The following is a 19,234-nucleotide window of genomic DNA, read 5'->3' as shown; positions in this document are numbered from 1 at the left end:
AGCAAACATTATGAGAGGTTTGTGGGTGCAGTAATAAGCGCTGCCAAGGAAACCATCCCTAAGGGGTATTGCAAAGAATATGTGCCCGGATAAACTGAAACATGTAAAGACTTATACACGAAGTTTCTCGAAAGTGGTGACCGAGAAATAGCCGATGAGCTTTTACACAACATCGATACAGCTAGACGCCAAAAATGGATAAAGACTGTCGAAAACTTTGACTTCAAAAAATCAAGCCGGCAGGCATGGTCCCTGTTGCGGAAAATTGGAGGAGCTAACCAGCTGGAATCCAGAGAGTCTAAAATGTCTCCTAACAAGGTTGCCTCCCATATAGTATCTCTATCCAGAGCTCCATGAGATCGAACACATACTACCAACGTGAAAAGAGACTTAAGGACATTAAAACAAATGAACAGAACGAACTCCAAATATTCAGCAAGAATACTTATTTCTGAAATCACACATGCGCTGAAAGAAATGAAATCAGGTAAAGCACCTGGGTTTGATGGTATCCATCCAGACTTCTTGATACACAGTGGTGCATACACGAAACAGTGGCTTGCAATGTTCTTTAATGATATACTTCAGTCAGGTAACATTCCTTTCTCACTTAAGCGAACAAAGATAATTGCCAGAAAACTACCGCCCCATAGCTGTACTCAGCATGGTATATAAACTATTAGAAAAGCTTCTCCTAAACAGAATTAGTCACAGGATACTAGAAAATTTCCCCATTGAACAATCTGGCTTCCGTCCTCATCGAAGCTGTACGGACCAAGTGCTGTCATTAACAACTTTTATAGAAACTAGTTTTCAAAAGAAATAAAAGACAGCAACAGTATTTATAGATCTAACAGCAGCATATGATACTGTTTGGAAACAGGGAATAATATATAAACTGGCCCGTATTATCCCCTGCAGAAAGATAATTAACCTCATTGACAACATGCTGACAAACAGAGCCTTCCAGGTTATAATGGGAAAGGAGACGAGTAGACAGATGAAACTTAACAATGGGCTTCCACAGGGTTTTGTCCTTGCCCCTTTACTTTTCAGCCTCTATATTGCTGACATGCCTGAAACCGAATCTCGGAAGTTTGGATATGCTGACGACTGGACCCTTGCAACAAGCCACCAATCTTTAGAAACTACAGAAATCACTCTCATGAATGACTTTTCCATCCTCAGCGAATACCTTAAGAAATGGAGACTACAGCCAAGTACTACAAAAACTGAAGTATCAGCTTTTCACCTCAACAACAAGCTGGCAAACAGAGAATTGCGAGTGTATTTTAATAACAAGCTGTTAAAACACAATAAATACCCGAAATACCTTGGGGTTACTCTAGACAGAACGCTCACATTCAGAGAACACCCGACGAAAACAGCAGCAAAATTGAAAACACGCAACAATATAATACAGAAACTCTGCGGCACTACATGGGGGTCCACAGCATCAACATTAAGATCCTCTGCTCTTGGCCTGATATATCCGGTGGCAGAATACTGTGCTTCAGTGTGGCTAAATAGCAGGCATACCCACCTGGTCGACACCCAACTAAACCGTGCTATGCGTATGATAACAGGCATAATTAAGTTCACCCCTACAGTGTGGCTACCTACCCTTAGTAATATAGCACCACCCAACCTACCTACGCCGCGAACATGCATTGGTTAAAGAATATAACAAAATAATGGACAGTCGCCAGCTTCTAGTCCACAACGACATCTCCGATATTCTTGGAAACCGTATTCGATCCAGGTTACCCCCTCTATAATCTGCTCAAGCGCTGCAGCAATCCAACTTTGACTTAAATACCCGATGGAGAGAAGATGGGGAAAGTAGGACAGATCCGCATTACCATAGTCTACCGGACATCATAGGGAAGCCTGGCGAATTTAAACGTCCCCGTAAGATTTGGGCAGCCCTTAATCGAATTCGAACAAACTGTGGAAGATGCGCCGACTCCCTCTACAGATGGGGTAAACCCCCCTCGCCTTCTTTTGACTGCGGCGCTGCAAGACAGACGATCAGTGACATTGTTCAGGACTGCCCACGCAGAGCATACACAGGCGACCCTATAGACTTTGTAATGGCAACCGAAGGGTCAATCGAATATATAAAAAAATTGGACATCTGTTTGTGATGCATTGAATAATGCATAAATCTAAATGTATTCTGTGATGTACTTAAGCCATACGCTAAATAAATAAATAGGATACAGAATGGGAAACAAAGATCTAAAAATACTCTGTTACGTAGACGACGCAATATTGACAGCCCAAGATAAAGACAGTCTGCAAAGATTAGTCCACAGATATAACTTAAGCAAATGAATTCAATATGACAATTTAATCTCGGACAACTCAAACAATAGTAATCAGTAAAGAACCATTCAGATGTAAAACAGAAATTGATAACCTCAGTATTGAACAGGTAATGGTAATAAAATTCCTTGGAATTACACTTTCCAGCTATAGAGACCTAGACAAATAAATGAGAAATCGAGTACAAAAAGCAAATAGACTCACAGGATGCCTTAATAATACTATATGGGGAAACCGGCATATTAACACTGAGATGAAGTCAAGAATTTATAAAGCCAGAATAAGACCAATAATGATATGTAGGTACATTAGAAACAAGACCAGATTTACCCAGAATACAAAGACTTATGGAAACGGCAGAGATGAGAGTAGTGAGAAGAAATACAGGAAATACGCTGACAGATTGAAAGATGAGTGAAGACATTAAAAGAAAATTTAACGTACAGTGTAGGTATAAACGAATGGACACTACATAGAAAAAAAATCAGTAACCACATAAGCAGAGTGGACTAGACACATGTGATCTAACTAGCAAGAGATAAATCATCAATCGGTAGAAGAAGTATCATCCTTCAAGAAGACAATCTTCCAACAAGATCATTTTTTTACAGACCACTTATCAGATCTGTTTAGAGCAATTACTTTTCTCAGTTACTGTTATTTTATATAAAAATGTTATTACAACAATCTGATAAACATTTCCATGTTCCATTTCAACTTTATCACCAACATATTTATTATATCTTTCGTAGAGGAATGCTTAAAAATGAAATGAAATTTACATTTTAATATGGTCTTTAACACTCTTATTAATTATCAATTTTAAACAAAGGATGTATGTATACACCGGTATTTTAGGCGTTAACGCCCTTCCGGTAGGGATCTATGGGGGAGTATCACCGAGCCGCAAGCCCTTATCCCTTGCTGTACGGCTCCTTCATAGGCCGATCAGACGCCCACATATTCCAGTCTAAGCGCCAGATTCATATTTAGAATTTTAAACTGACGCGTTAGCCTTTTTGTTTTCCGATGACCTGGCTGGGCTCGAACTCATATACCTCACGTCGAAGTGAAGTGGCGGTCAGCCGCTAGTCCCACTGAGCTGTCCGATCGACAAACAAAGGATAATGATTTTAATATTTATCATAAAATCATGGTGGAACTCGAGTATCTGATAAGATTGGTTAAGGCTGCAATGCGTAAAGTTGTTTGCAAAGTCGAAATACAGGGCGAACCACCGAACAATCACAGGCGTTTGAAACGAATGTTGGGCTGCGACAGGGAGATGCGCTGGCGTGTCTCTTCTTCAACATAGCACTGGAATAGGCGGTCAGAGATGCCCGAATAGACAACAGAGGAAATATTTTTAATAAATCATCCCAAATTTTGGCATATGCAGATGACGTGGACCTAGTTGCCCGCACAACAACTAGAAGAAATGTATACCACCTTCTCAAATGCCTCAAAAAATATGGGCCTGAAAGTAAACGAGGAGAAAACTAAGGTGATGGCATCAACACCCAACAATAGAGCCAGAAACATCGGTCACCAATTCACTGTTGATAACTCTACCTTTGAAGTGGTGGATAAATTCACATACTTAGGCTCCCTGATCACCAAGGAGAACGTCGTGACGGAAGAAATCAAGCGAAGGATAATCCTAGCGAACAAATGCTATTTTGGACTGAGTAGACATATGAGAAGCAGAAACTTAAGCCAAAAAAACAAAAATAACCATATACAGAACCCTTATACAACCAGTGTTGACATATGGATCGGAGACATGGAAAATCTCCAAGGCAGATGAAAACCTTCTGCTTATATTTGAACGAAGGATCCTGAGAGCAATATTCGGTGGCATCTGTGAACATGGTATTTGGAGGAGGAGGTACAACTACGAGATATACCACAGATATAAACATATATATTTGGTGGTAAAGACGTAGTATCTCTCATAAAAATAGGAAGACTAAGATGGGTAGGACACCTAGCAAGATCAAAGCATAACAACCCTTCTAAAATAATCCTGTTTGTTGGAAGTAGAAATATGGGTAGGCCAAAACTTAGATGGAAGGATGGTGTAGAAACTGGCAACGGCTGGCAATGGATAGGACTGACTGGCATAATAGACTTGGTAAGGTCGAGGATCTTTCATAGGGCTATAGCATTATTGATGATGATGACTCTGAAGCATATAAGTTTGTGCAAAACCTGGAAAAAATCACAAAGGAACAGGCGGGATAAGCCCCATAAGTATGTCAAAATGGGAAGAATACCTCAAATCCCTATTGACCGAAGGAAGGCCACCTTATGTAATAAATTACAGAGACATTGGAACAGATCCAATAGACCAAATACCGCCAGTCAGTCTGGATGAGATAAGACGAAAGATAAATGAAAAACTGAAAAGCCATAGGACCTGGAAACATCCCCATTGAGTTAATTAAACTCTGATCGTTAATACTAATAGAATTGTTAGCGGAGATCTTTAATAACTGCTGAATTTAACAAGATATTCCAGACAATTGGAGTTTGGCGTATAAAAATTACAGAGGTATAAGCATTATTAGCTCTTTGGAGAGCTTGGACGGTCGATTGATAAAAGAACGGATCGAAAACCAATATGCGGAAATAGTATGTAGATCAGAGTGGACTCCGTTCTGGGCAGATCTGGTGTTGATAATAAGTATATTTGAACTTCAACAAATTATCGACAAAATAACAGCCAGATATTTACCGACTCATTTATTGTTTGTTGACTTAGAGAAGGCCTATGATATAGTACACTTAAAAAATATTTGAAATATTGACGAAGACAGGCTTAAGTAATGCATAAATCAATGGTATAGCGAAAACGTACGTAAAAATGCCATTAAAATCGGGAATAAAATTCCAGACGCATTTCTTGTCACAAAGGGCTTAAGATAAGGATGTTCATGGTCCCCAACTTTATTCAAAATCTATATTCAGGTAGTATTAAAAAACTGGAGTAGAAAATGCCCAGGAATAGGCGAATAGGAATGGAATTTGGAAACAAGTACATACCAAATATATTCTTCGCAGACGATCTAGTGATTAGGTCAAACGATGAGAAAGTTGACCAAATGTTATATGATTCGAAAGTTAAACGTAGAACACAAAAATTGGGAAGTAACAATTAATATAAACCAAAGGGAATATCTTACAATAAAAGACGAAGATAGAGACACACAACTGTCGATTAGAGACATAAAAAAAATGCGAATAATTTAAATAACTAGGAACAGTGATAGCGAAGAATGGAACATCAAAACGGAACATTCAGCAGAAAATCCAACAGGGCCGAAATGTGGTACAAGCTTGATATTTTGGTCTCCGAAAATTAGTTTACGAAAAAATGACAATCTCCATGTCGGTTGTAGAACTAATTTTAACGTACGTTGAAAATGGCAATGAAAGAGAAGAAAAACCTGAAAGTAGTAGAAATGGACTATCTAAGAAGAGCGTGTCGGATATCCACGACTTGATTACATCCCAAATGAGAAAAAGAATGTGTGTGTACTTTGTACGCACGTAAGAAGTTATACTTCTGTTTATGATTTCAACGAAATAAATATACTTTCAACAGGTTATTTGCATTTAAAGGTTAAACTAATTTTTACTTACTACTTTTCAAAAATGTTTACTAAAACAATACTAAAAATAAAAAAAAGTTAGATAACACACGGAATTGAACCAGGGACCCCTCGATCTCCGGTCAAACGCGCTACCACCGAGCTAAACCCCTTTTGCTTTGACAGCTTACAAGATTTCTCATACATACTGACCAAGTGAGGTATAATAATAATTTAAAATTTAAAGTAAATATACTTACTATTATTATAAAATATTTTATTCCCGAGGAAGACAAATCCAAAGACAAAAATTATAATAAATAATACATTTAGTAAAAACACTAATATATTCTTTTAATGACTTATTTGCGCTGATACATACATAATTTGAAAGATTAGCAACGAACTACATACTGTCTGTCTGCGCATGCGCCAGGTAAGTATAAAATTTCACCCTCGATCGTAAAGAACTATAACTTCAAAAATAAGAAGAAAAGCAAGAAGGATTTGCAATACCGTAGACGTAGATACAAGAGAATCCAAAAAACTTTTATTATACGGGCATATAATGAGAATGAAAGATAATGAGAAATAATGGACCGACCGAAAAAGGGGAAGATCGAAATGCGCGATGAGGCAGAGGCTGTAGCGCCCCCGTGGCGTTAATTTATATAAAAAAATATTATGTAAGCTAAAAGATTCGACATTTTTTCAAAAATGTTACTTCTTTACTTTTCCACAAATAAAACTTTAAGATACTTATTAGGGCAGTCAATGAGGGTATTTGGCTCCGAATTCCATCCTACTACATAGATTTACTTGATATGTTCAAAGTAAGTAGGGAATAGCTCAAGAAACAAAGTCTACCCTATGCCGATGTGCGCTTTTCTCTTGTGGGTGGTTCCCACCCCTTCTCGGGGGTGAAAAATGTTTTGGTTAAAATAGCTACGGAAGAGGCTAGAGAACCTAATTTTAAGCAAAAACTTTTCTATATTTATTTTTTGAAAACTCAATACTTTTTGTGTTATTCGCGGTCGAAAATTGGTATTTTCCATTGAAAAATGACACCTTTTCGGACGGATTTTTGCGAATACCTTAAAAACCATGCATCAAACAAAAAAACTGTATAAAATATTTCTGTAAGTTATAAAAAAACAAAGAGATTCGTTCCTTTATAAATCTTTTAGTTAAAATACAAAGAGGGATATGGTAGGTAAGAAGAGTTTGTTTTTTTTGCTGGATGCTCAAATCGGTGCATTCAACTTGAAATAAAAGAGAAACGGTCAATTTTAGGTATATAATGATACTAATAACTTTTGTAAAAGGCCTTGAAAAGTGCTTGAAAAGGCCTTTAAAATGAGAAATACTAAATGTCGATTGCATTCAAACTAAGTGAGATATTCTGCAAAAAAGTAGATGATTAATGTATTTTAAGAAGAAATGAGAAGTATATTTAACCCCTCATCGATCAGAATTTAAATACATCGTTTCCTTCTACAATACTTTTTATTATAGCATTATTTCTATGTTCAAAAAGTTGGACTGGTTTTAAATGAATGGTTTTTGAAAAAATAAGATGAAATTATAGAGTGCATTTTTAAATTTTTTTAAAAATCTTCCTTTTTCTCCATGTACCTTGAAAATGATAAGAGATACGAAAAAAAGATACCACACAAAAATGTGGGTTTTTTCAGATAAAAATTTCCTTTTTGTTTTTCATTACTGTATCTCTTATCATTTTCACGTTACAAGGAGGAAAGGGAAGATTTTTAAGAAAATTTAAAATGCGCTCTATAATTTGATCTTTTTTTTTTCAAAAACCATCCATTTTAAACCCGTCCACCTTTTTGAACATAAAAATAACACTACAATAAAAGGTATTGTAGAAGGAAAACGATGCATTTACATTTTGGTGGATGGGGGTTAAAATTACTTCTAATTTTTTTTTTAAATACATTAGTTATCAATTTTGTTTGCAGCATATCTCGCTTAGTTTTAATGTAATGGACCTTTAAGCTCATTTTAAAGGTCCTTTCAAGAACCACAAAAGGTATTTGTAAAATTGTACACCTAAAATCGACCGTTTCTCTGTTATTTCAAGTTGAATCCACCATTTTGAGAATGTACCAAAAAAAACTATTTTCATCTACCATATCCCTTTTTGTATTATAATTAGAAAATTTATGGAGGCAAGTGTCTCTTTATTTTTTTATAACCTACAAAAATGTTTGATATAGTTTTTTTAGTTAGATGCACAGTTTTTAAGGTATTCCCAAAAAACCGTTCGAAATGGTATTATGTTTCAATAAAAATGGCCAATTTTCAACCACGAATAACTCAAAAGGTATTGAGTTTTCAAAAAAAAAATATAGAACAGTTTTTACTTAGAATTAGGTTAGCTAGCGAATTCCGTGGTAATTTTGATCAAAAAATTATCCACCCCTTACAAGGGGTGGGAACCACCCCGCAAGATAAAAGCTCACATCGGCATAGGGTAGACTTTGAATTAGGAGATAAGTAGAGGCTAGGCCCAAAATTTCATTAAAATCCATGCAGTAGGATAGAATTCGGAGGTAATATCCTATTCTTGCTCCCAGTGACTGGCGTACATTGAGATTTATTTAAATCATTCAGTTTTTTTATCAAAACTTAACCTTTCAAAAAACATCCACCATATATATTTAGAACATTGTGATTCAGCGAGAAATGCTCCAACTATTTTAATCTCCACCTGTAGATTTGGCAGAGCTTTTTAAATTAAGGTACTGCAGTGCTATTAAATTCACCAGCACATTCTTTTGAGACATTTTTTAGCAGGAATCCTTAAAGAAACCCAATCAGAAACATTTTTCATACGGGAGCTACCCCATAACCTGGAGTACTTTACAATAATTACTAATGTGACAAATAAATAGCGCAATCATATAGTACGACAGAGAAACACCATATAGTGGAACGGGCGGCGGGGCGAAGCCACGGTTTAAAAGTCGAGTGGACGAGCATATTTATTAATAATTAAATACAACGGTTTATATTGAAATAAGGCCCAATCATATTGAAATCATTACATTGAAATAAGGCACTCATCTAAATAGTACAATTGAATGTTTAACCTTCAATTTAGGTACTTAATAACCCTACACAATTACCAGAGAACGGCAGTGCTCGCTAGTGGAGCACAACCCCCCTACACGCGACACTATAATATATACACGAAATTTTCGATTTTCTAAATCTGACTGAATTGAAAATTGGGCCAACATCCATCTTAAAGTTCAGGAAAAAACTCACCCATTCATATGTCAACCATCCATTTTGGTCCAAGGTTGTGGATTTTACGGCCCTTCCTATTTAGGGTCTGTTTTTCGTTTTCTTCTCCAAAACTCCCAAAAATTTCAAAAATTTAAGTCCGACTTTCCTACTTCTGTTAGTACTGATCATTACCTTTCTACCGCATGTCTAATTTTGAAAATCGGTTATACCATTCAAAAGTTACCGAGCTCAGAAGTATGACTCAATTTTTATTTAAAAATGGGAAAATGTGGATATTATGTATGTATGTGTGTGGAAAAGTTACACCTGTGTTTGAAGAGGGGATGAGGACCGATTCAGAACCGGTGTAGTTTGTGACTTTTGACCACCCATAAGCCAGCTATAGGACTTGGTAGGTACAAAACGGCATATTTTTTGGGTATATATCTTCGGTTCAAGAAGAGACAGGAGAATCGCAAATCTATCACATCAATGGTGTTAAGTTAAGCTTTCAAACGGTGTTTAAGCCGTCAGGATCAAACATACACACGGCTCAGTATAGCCGAAAAACTGAAAAACTAAACTTTGAAAATTTTCGTTTTTCGACAATTACTCAAAATTTCAACCTACAAATTGCGCCAATAACTGAGCGTTTGTAGAAGGACTCTAGACAAATCTAACGGTATGATTAAATTTATTTGCAATGGGAAAAGACGGTTTTTCAAGCTCAATCATTCCTGTAATAGCTTCAGTTATCATACTTGACCTTAGATGCAACAGATACTACTTGTCAATACGTTTCAAACTCATGTTTAGTGATCAAAATCGGTTAAGTCGTTTAGAAGTTATTAAGCTACAAAAGTTTAATCCAATTAACGATTATTCCCGAAATGGTTTCTGTAGTTGTAGTGATTACGACGCTAAATTTGATCTGGCAACGGGCAATCCGAGTTCATTTACCGGTCATCCCAATATTTTTTTCAATCTATTTCGAATAGAAAAAAAATTTAGTGTACATTCAATGGACACTAGATTATTTGTATTTCATACATTTAATTTATAAATAACTTTGAAAAACTCCTGATACAAGAATAAAAAACCGCTAAACACCGTAAAAATGAGTGGCGCATACAATATTCCAGCTAGAAAAGATCTGATATGAATGTTACGTGGCGCCAAAATGTATTTTCATTTTGATGCAAAACCAAATTCTAGTTTTATTTTAAAAGATTTTTCCATAATATTTTGTATTTTTAAATAAAACTAAAATTTTGTTTTTCATCTAAATTAAAATACATTTTTGCGCCACGTAACATTCATATCAGATCTTTTGTAGCTGGAATATTGTATGCGCCACTCATTTTTACGGCGCTTAGCGGTTTTTTATTTTATAATATACATAATATGAGTTTTCAAGCGTCAAAAATGCATATTCTCCCAATTTTTAGATTTGAAATCTCCTATAACTCGAAAACTATTATATAAGAGACCTTTTTTACTTAAAATGGCCCAAAAAACCTACAAAAAGATTTTCCGGAGGACAATAATAGGAGATTATTGAAATAGAGCACGCCGAGCCCGGCAAAAGAATCGGATGGACATGCATAATTTACAATTAAAATTCAACGGTCTAAATTAACATTACACCCGACCACTCTTCAGAATTTTGAAAACGAATGTTTAAATTTTAATTTAAGTAAAACTTTCTTTTACTTGGCAACCTCAAAAATATGAATTTCGATATGAGTTTTTAATCCACGAAAATGCGTATTTTCAGATTTTTCACATTTTAAATCGCCTATAACTCGAAAACTATCAATTTTTGAGAAAAACGATAGGATACCTTTCTTGTTTATAATTTCTCAAAAAATCTATAAAATTATTTTTCTAAGACAAAAAAGGTGATATTTCATATTTGTTAAAAAATCCCCACAAAAAATTCTGCCCAAAAATTTCGCTCAGCACCCATCAGATTTGCTTCAAGGGCCCATTTTTGAATAGGAATCTGCAAAGAAACCAAATCAGAAATTTTTTCAGACAAGAATGATCTCTACACACTGATCCAAAATTATTGTCATCATAGTGGGCTCTGATGGGTCCGTTTACGTCAACTACATATGACTTTTCATGTTTTAGTTTGTAAACAAAATTATTATTAAAAATAGTTTTCACGGATGATCAAAATCGAACTATGCTCGAAATGTATTTTATATATGGACACAAATTTAAGGGGATGGGTGCGTATTTTCGGCTGCAATGCTATTCAAAAGGTGGTTCATTTGTTTCGAATCCTGAGAAAATTAATAAGTATTTTTGAAAAATTTTAAACGCAGAATGAAAGATTACGTTATTACCGAGGGCACAAAGTCACTGAAAACTTCTATAATGTTTATTTTAATAAGTTACAGGGGTGAAAAACTAAGAGAAAATGTAGTGTGATTTTTAATTTCAAATATATCATTCAAAAGAAACTTTTTATTTATTCTAAGGGTCTTTCTGCCCTCGATAATAATTTAGTCTTTCATTCTGCGTTTAAATTTTTTAAAAATATTTATCAGTTTTTTTTATAATTAAAAAATGGACACCATGTCCGTGGTGATATTTTCCAAATCGAACATTCGCTATCTTTATCATACAACGGCACTGAGTCAAATAGAATATGATGACAAGACACTGACAGTATTAAATATTTGACATGGCATCGGAAATATTTTGAGTTGTTGATTAAATAAATTGATAGTGTATTTAATAAATATACGCTATGAGCTCGTATATAGAGGAGATAATTAAAAATTTGCGAGCGCCAGTAGTGACAAGTCTGTAAGCTTTTACTGGAAATTTGACATAAATTTCAAAGTGATTAATTTAAAACATTTAAATTAAAAACATTAATAGGAAATAATATTAGTTGGTCAAAGCTGTGGTGTATATTTTTACCTTAAATATACTTACGTTTTAAATACTAAATTTAAGTTTTTTTAATACTTCGTAATATGTAATTATACAATAATCTAAGCGCCATCTACACGATAATTGTGAAAGTATCTGAAGTAAGAAATTAATATTTCATTAATAGAACGTTAAAATGATTAGCAAAATCTTTAAAAAATCGATTACAATTTAATTACTTTTTTGCGTTGTAAATATTAAGCGATAACAATTAAATAATAAATTTAAAAATTACCGGTGAAAGTTGCATTAGTTATCCGCTAGGAGCGACACCAGCGAAGCTCAGAGCGTATAATTGATTTAAGACGTGAACTTAATAAAAAGTTAATTATTGTTTATTATTTGTGGAAGATCCAAGCAGAGGATACATCAGGATATATTCTGTGATCCAAGTATTTTGTTGTTAAAGATATTCAAAATTGTAAGCGCTCCATAGTAACAATATATTATTAAAAAATCACTTAAATACTTTTCCTCTTTTCTCGATTGAGTATTAGTTTTTGTTATAGTATATTTTATGTTATAGTGTAGTTAGTGAAAAAATTATGACATTTATTAGCTGAATTAATAATTTGCAATTATACAAATAATATTTATCCAAGAACATTCAAAAGCCATCTCTTTAAAGTTAATGATGGCATTGTCAAGTAGAATGCCATTCTAGTAATGTTAAATATCCATACCAGTGTGAATTTTACTACACGTAAATTTCCGTGTAAAGACAGAAAAAGTAGGGATAGCCGTAAAATATTTGCAAATTATGTACCGATGGCCTTAACGGAAAATGGGTTTACTCCAACCGAGATGCTTTTGAAGAGTTTGTTGAAGAATTTCTCAACGTCAATTGTGACGTTCTTTTGCAGAACTATTTGTATCATTTGGATGTAGATGTTTAGGCATAGAGAAACGGGAAACGTAACTCACAAGCTAGAGACAGGCATGTCCAAAGTGCGAATTAAAGAAAACATCGAATTAGTCAGAACATTTTTTATAGATCAACCACATACATCAATTCCGATCGAAAGATACCGTCAAGAAATTTTTACTTAATTTATAAGTCAATTGATGGATGATGAATTAATAGAAGGATATTTTCAGCAAGAGGGGGCTCGAATTCAATGACTTTTCGAAAATAGGGTCATAAGTTTAAATACGCCTAATATATTCCCCCTCGATCCTATGATTTGACTCCCTGCGATTTCTTTATGTAGCCAAATTAAAAAAAAATGATTTTTAAAGCTACTGTAGTGGATTTGGAAGATCTTAGACAAAGAATTGAGAATCATATTGAAGAATTAAATAATACTCCATGGGTCCTAAACAATGTTATAGACTCAATGAGAAGAAGAGTTACATTATGTAGATATGATATTTATTATGTGAGATTTTATTTATTATTGTTACTTATAATTTTGTTAATTTTTTTAAATTTTGTTTAAAGTTCGGTGTTAAAGGTCTTGGCTGATTTTTTTACGTTCTATAATGTTAATAAAAATGAATTTTTAAACCAACGCAACGATACAAATTCAAATTAAAACAAGACACACATAATTTTTTGCTCGGATCGCTCGTTATATATCGTTTTTAGAGGAACGCCTAAAAAATGTGTTGCTAAAAAAGCAATAATGAAATTAAACTTATTTTAATATGAGATTTTTCGAAAATGTTACTCCATTAATCTTAAACTAGCAGCATTCAAAACTATTTAACAAAATCTTTGCAATAAATACACCATTGGGATATTAAGATCTATGTATTTAGATCATTATTTAATAAACTATTAACAGTTTTTTTATCTAAACTTACTTCAAAAGTTTTCGAAAACACCCACCATATATTTAGAACATTGTGATTCAGCGAGAAATGCCTTATACCTCGAACCTTTCATTATTAGTCCAGGTTGTATCGTCGCCCCCGTTAGATAAATGATTCTTATTTGATTTTTTGCAACAGCAAGCGAGAGGAAACAGTAAAGACCATACCAACTACCGTACCATCACCTTGCTGAGCACAACTCCTTAACTTTTAGCAAAAATATTTACCAATAAAATAAATGAAAAATACACAATTAGTGAGGAACAACATGGTTTTCAGAAAAATAAGTCCACAATAGACGCCATATTCATAGCCAGACAAATTGCTGAGAAAGCACTGGAATATAATAAACCTGCATTTATGTGCTTTATAGATCTGACTAAAGCCTTCGATTGTGTAAGATTAGAAGATGTTCTAAGATTGCTAAAGGAGAAAAGTAAGCCCAACAAGATGATAAGGATAATTAAAGACATCAATATGAAGAACAAAACCAGAATGAAAGTCGATAATGGACTAACACCGGAAGTAGAAATCAACTCGAGAATCAAACAAGGGGATAGCTTGGGCCCATTGCTTTTTAATTTAGTAATGGACAAAATCATAGAGAAAATTCAAAGTACTGAAAAAGGTTATAAGATGGCAGAAAAACAAATAAAAATCCTTTGTTATGCTGACGACGCGATCTTAATCTCCGATAACGAGGATAACTTACAGCGAATGGCACAAACTTTCAATACAGCATGACAATATCAATAGCTAAGAAAAAATCCCCTGTAAAGAGAACTCATAAGATGCAAATTAGTAATTAACAATGAACTAATTTAACAAGTCTGAAAATGTGAATATCTGGGAGTCGAAATATGTAGTTATGGAGATATTAAAGAAAGCGTCTGAGCAAGCCAATAATGCCAATTACGTGTCAGGATGTCTGAGGGATGTTATCTGGAGAAATAAAGATATGAGGCTGGAAGGGAAAGTACGCATATTGTATATCATGTGTAAGACCGATCATGACGTACGCGATAGAAACAAGACGTGACATAGCAGAAATCAAGATGATACTGAGAACATCACAAATCAGGACGTTAAGATCAATAACTGGGAAAACACAGAGACAGAATACTGAACGACAGAATAAGAGATCTCTATAACATTTACAAGACATAGTACAGTGGGGAAGACAGAGAAGACGAGAGTGGAATCAGCATGTGACGAGAATGGACAGCATGAGAATAGCCCGTATAGCCAGAGATTCGAAGCCAACAGGCAAAAAACCAATAGGAAGCCTCTTTAAAAGGTGGCGAGATAGCTGGCAGTCAACATCACAGCTACGAATACAAGCTCAAAATCGGTTAAGAACAGGCCTAGAGGCCTAATCTAAGAAGAAGAAGAAGATTTTTTTGCACAAACTTACTCAAAAACAGGTCCTTATAACAAATACACAGGGTTCCAGGCGGTACCGTCGTCGAAAAATTGTTTAAACAATTTTTTTTAAACAAATTCACCAAAACAATGTTTTTCCTTCGGACAATTTTTTTTAGATCATTTGTGGCATTCCTAGCAAAAATGGTCTCTTGTGATTTTTCTCTAAAATTGCTTGTTGTCGAGATATACGCGATTTAAAATTTGAAAAATGCGAAAATGAAAATTTTCAAGACTTATGGGGAACGGAGCATAATGCAAAACTTTGTCGCATGTCAAAATTTTCAATTTTTTTAGATGAATTAATTTTTTTCGAATCCTGAGATAACTAATAAATATTTTTGAAAAATTTAAAGGCAGAATGAAAGATTACATTATTACCGAGGGCCTAAAGTCCCTGAAAACTTCTATAATGTTTATTTTAATAAGTTACAGGGGTGAAAATAAAAGAGAAAATTTAGTGTGATTTTTAATAATTGCAAATATTTCTTTAAAAAGAAACTTTTTATTTATTCTAAGGGACTTTCGGCCCTCGGTCACAAAGTAGTCTTTCATTCTGCGTTTAGGTTTTTCAAAAATACTTATTAGTTTTCTCATGATTCAAAAAAATATGAATACATTTAAAACACATTGAAAATTTTGACATGCGTCAAAATTTTGCATTTTGCTCCGTTCCCCTTAATAACTGGTTAAAAAATATAAGTTTAAAGCCACCCTACAAGATCCTGAAGAAATTCGTGCCAGGTATGTCTTTATTAGGCCAAACTGGATTTGTGATAACTACACCCATACCATGATAAAAGTTTTTTCTTTTTTTTTTGCTGTTTGAGGTTGTACGGTGGACAAAGTACTTAGCAAAGTTGTAATGCAAATTCATATTTATATTTTTAAGATGCTCACGCATATGCCTCAATGTAACGGTACTTTGTACTAATTGACGTACTTAAGTATAAAAAGAGATTTGTACTTTTCTTACAAGATTTCTTTTTTTTATTATAGCATTTGCTCCGATGATGACTTGTAGCACCTTGTAGCTCTTCCTTCATTCATTGAAGTGTGTACAAACTTATCAGTCTTTCAATTATTTTTATTTGTTAACAATGAGCGCTTACCGCGTATTGAAGCGGCTGTCAATGTGAGTGCGAGTGAGATGCACAATTAAACTGCTGGAATGGTGCATTTCTTTCGCACTCACTATTGACGGCCGCCGAATACGCGGTTAGCGCTCATTGTTAACAATTAAAAATAGCCGCTTAGTAATACAAAAGTGTTAAACAGCTGCTACAAAATATTGACAGCACTAATCACACAAAAACTCTCGAAATACATTGAAACTAAAATAGGAGACTACCAGCACGGATTTAGAGAGGGAAGGCCAACAATAGGGCTTTTCATCGATTGTCATTTGTTTCGAGCTTCTGTCATGTATCACATAATATTAATATATCTACGTCATACGTCTTCGGTTTGTATCATGGTGGATACCAATAACGTATGACGTAGATATTATATTAATTTTATGTGACACAATACAGAAGCTCGAAACAAATGACTGTGAATGAAAAGCCCTATAGACGCAGTTCACATAATCACACAGTCAATTGAAAAATGTTACGAACATGACATCGACTTACACATCCTTTTCATAGATTTCAAGCAAGCCTTTGACAGCTTAACAAGACACGACCTAATAGAAGACATGAAAAACCTATGTAGATATACCAATGAAACTTGTAAAACTTACGAAAATGACAATGGAAGGATCGACTGCAGCAGTAATTACGGATAACGGTATCACCAAAAATATAGAAATAGCAAGTGGAGTACGATAAGGTGACTCTCTATCAACGTCATTATTTAATGTCGCAATAGAAGGAACAATAAGAGCTACAGAAATAAAAGGTACAATTATAACATCGACGTCGCAACTTGTGGCGTATGCTGACGACATAGCATTAATTAGCAGAAACCTGAACAGTTTAAAGGAAGAATTTACAAAGTTATGCAAGGAAGCATCCAAAAGGGGTTTAGAAATAAATCAAAACAAATCAAAATACCTAATATGCTCAAAAAAAAATCCAGTTAATGTGACAGGTTTAAATATTGGTGAATATGAGTTTGAAAAGGTAGAACACTTTAAATATGTTGGAGTCTCAGTTAATGGAACTAATGATAGAAGCATCGTAATCAGTGAAAAAATCCAGGCAGGAAACAGAGCCTACTGGAAATACAATAACTTCCTCAAAGATAAGAAGCTTACTCAGAATACTAAACTGAAAATTTACAAAGCAGCAATTAGACCAGTAATCACATATGGTGCTGAAGTAATGTGTCTGACCCAGAAAGAGGAAGAAAGATTTATTTAGAGAGTAAAATATTTCGGAGGATAGCAGGCCCACTAAACTTAGGTTATAATGAATTTAGAAAACTCATGAACCACGAAGTAAGAGGACTTCTGAAAGGAGAAGACATCGTCAGATTTATCAAGGCACAGAGACTAAGATGGATGGGACATATAGAAAGGAGAAATCCAGAAGCCGTCATCAAGAAAATTTCCTAATGGAGACCTGTATCATGCAGACCACGAGGAAGACCCAAAACTAGATGGGAGAACCAGATAGTCGAGGACATTAAGAAGATGGGAGTCAGAGAATGGGCAACCATAAGCAAAAACAGGAACGGATGAAGAAAAATTGTAGAAGATGCCAAGTCACACAACCAATTGTAAAACCAAAATGTTAATGCGATTTGATTCACCGCGACAAACGAATCGGAAGAGCCCAAAGAGGGCGGCAATGATTCCGCTAGGAGTGTGGATGCTATGATGATGAAGTTTAAAACAATATTAAACTTTTTATACACATTATCTTCGATTTTTTGTCCAAGTTTTCCAACTTTTTGTTGCTTCACAATGGCGTTTTTTCTTTATTTATTTCAGATGCCCCTGAAGATGCTTTAGGAGCAAAAGTATACTTAGGCAAAATTAAATTATATTCAGTGCTCGATAACTGTCTGTTATTTCTTAAAATTTAAAAAAAAATAATAAAAATGTATAAGAGTGATTCCATTTCAAATCACTCCTTCTGTGAGACGTAAAAATAAGATATTTAAGGTCAAAAAATCTTCTTCTTTTTTTCTCAAAATGTTATGCGATTTTACAGTGATTTGGTGTTTATTTAAAAAAATTGCATTTTCTGTCGTAAAGTATTAATGGAAAACATAATATTTTAATCGAAGGGACTCAAAAATGTCATTATATGGCATTATAACAAGTTACTTTAATTCAAAACAAGTTTTTGATCAAATTTTATGGTGTAGAAAACGTTAAAATACCGTTTTTTACATTTTTCTCCATTCCCCAAATACCTACATCATAATCGATTGGGCTGAAAATTTGCCCACAGATAGCCAAAACATAGAACTTTAAGTGGTGGAAAGGATTTGAATTCTATTACAATACCAAAAAGGTTACATGCAATATCATAGTCAAAAATATAGGCGTCTACTGTAAGTACAATTAACTCGAAAATATCGAACCTCACGACAAAAATTGTTAAAAAGAAATTGTAACAATTATTAATACGAGTTATTTGGAACAATTCAGTTCCTACCATTTTTGTCGAAAAGTTAAAAATGGCGGAGATATTGAGCAAAACCGGTTCTCCTTTAAAATCAAGATGGCGGCTAACGTAACGGAGGAATTCATTCATAATTTTAAATTTAGGCTACTATTGGCTCCCCTAAAGATTAGAAAAATAAAATTTTGGGCATCTTGGCATGCAAGGTCAAATGCTATCATGACTGGTCTAATATACTTTTGAGTCTGAAATTTTCAGCCAAATCGATGACGATGTATTTTGGGAATGGGGGAAAAT

The 19,234-nt window shown here is 34.3% G+C and overlaps 1 protein-coding gene across 1 annotated transcript in view; it reads right to left on the bottom strand.

Annotated features, from left to right (window-relative positions):
* Positions 1 to 14,051, bottom strand: part of LOC114332841 (scavenger receptor class B member 1-like) — a 143,600-nt gene extending 129,549 nt beyond the window's left edge. The window contains exon 1 of the mRNA XM_050650472.1: positions 13,929 to 14,051. The gene's annotated coding sequence lies outside the window, so the exon portion shown is untranslated. The remainder of the gene's footprint in view (positions 1 to 13,928) is intronic.
* Between the last annotated feature and the right edge of the window lie 5,183 nt (positions 14,052 to 19,234).

This window comes from Diabrotica virgifera, chromosome 5 (genome assembly GCF_917563875.1).
Source record: "Diabrotica virgifera virgifera chromosome 5, PGI_DIABVI_V3a".
NCBI classification, from domain to species: domain Eukaryota; kingdom Metazoa; phylum Arthropoda; class Insecta; order Coleoptera; family Chrysomelidae; genus Diabrotica; species Diabrotica virgifera.
Note: the sequence above shows the minus strand (reverse complement) of the source record. Positions and strands in the feature narration are given on the sequence as shown.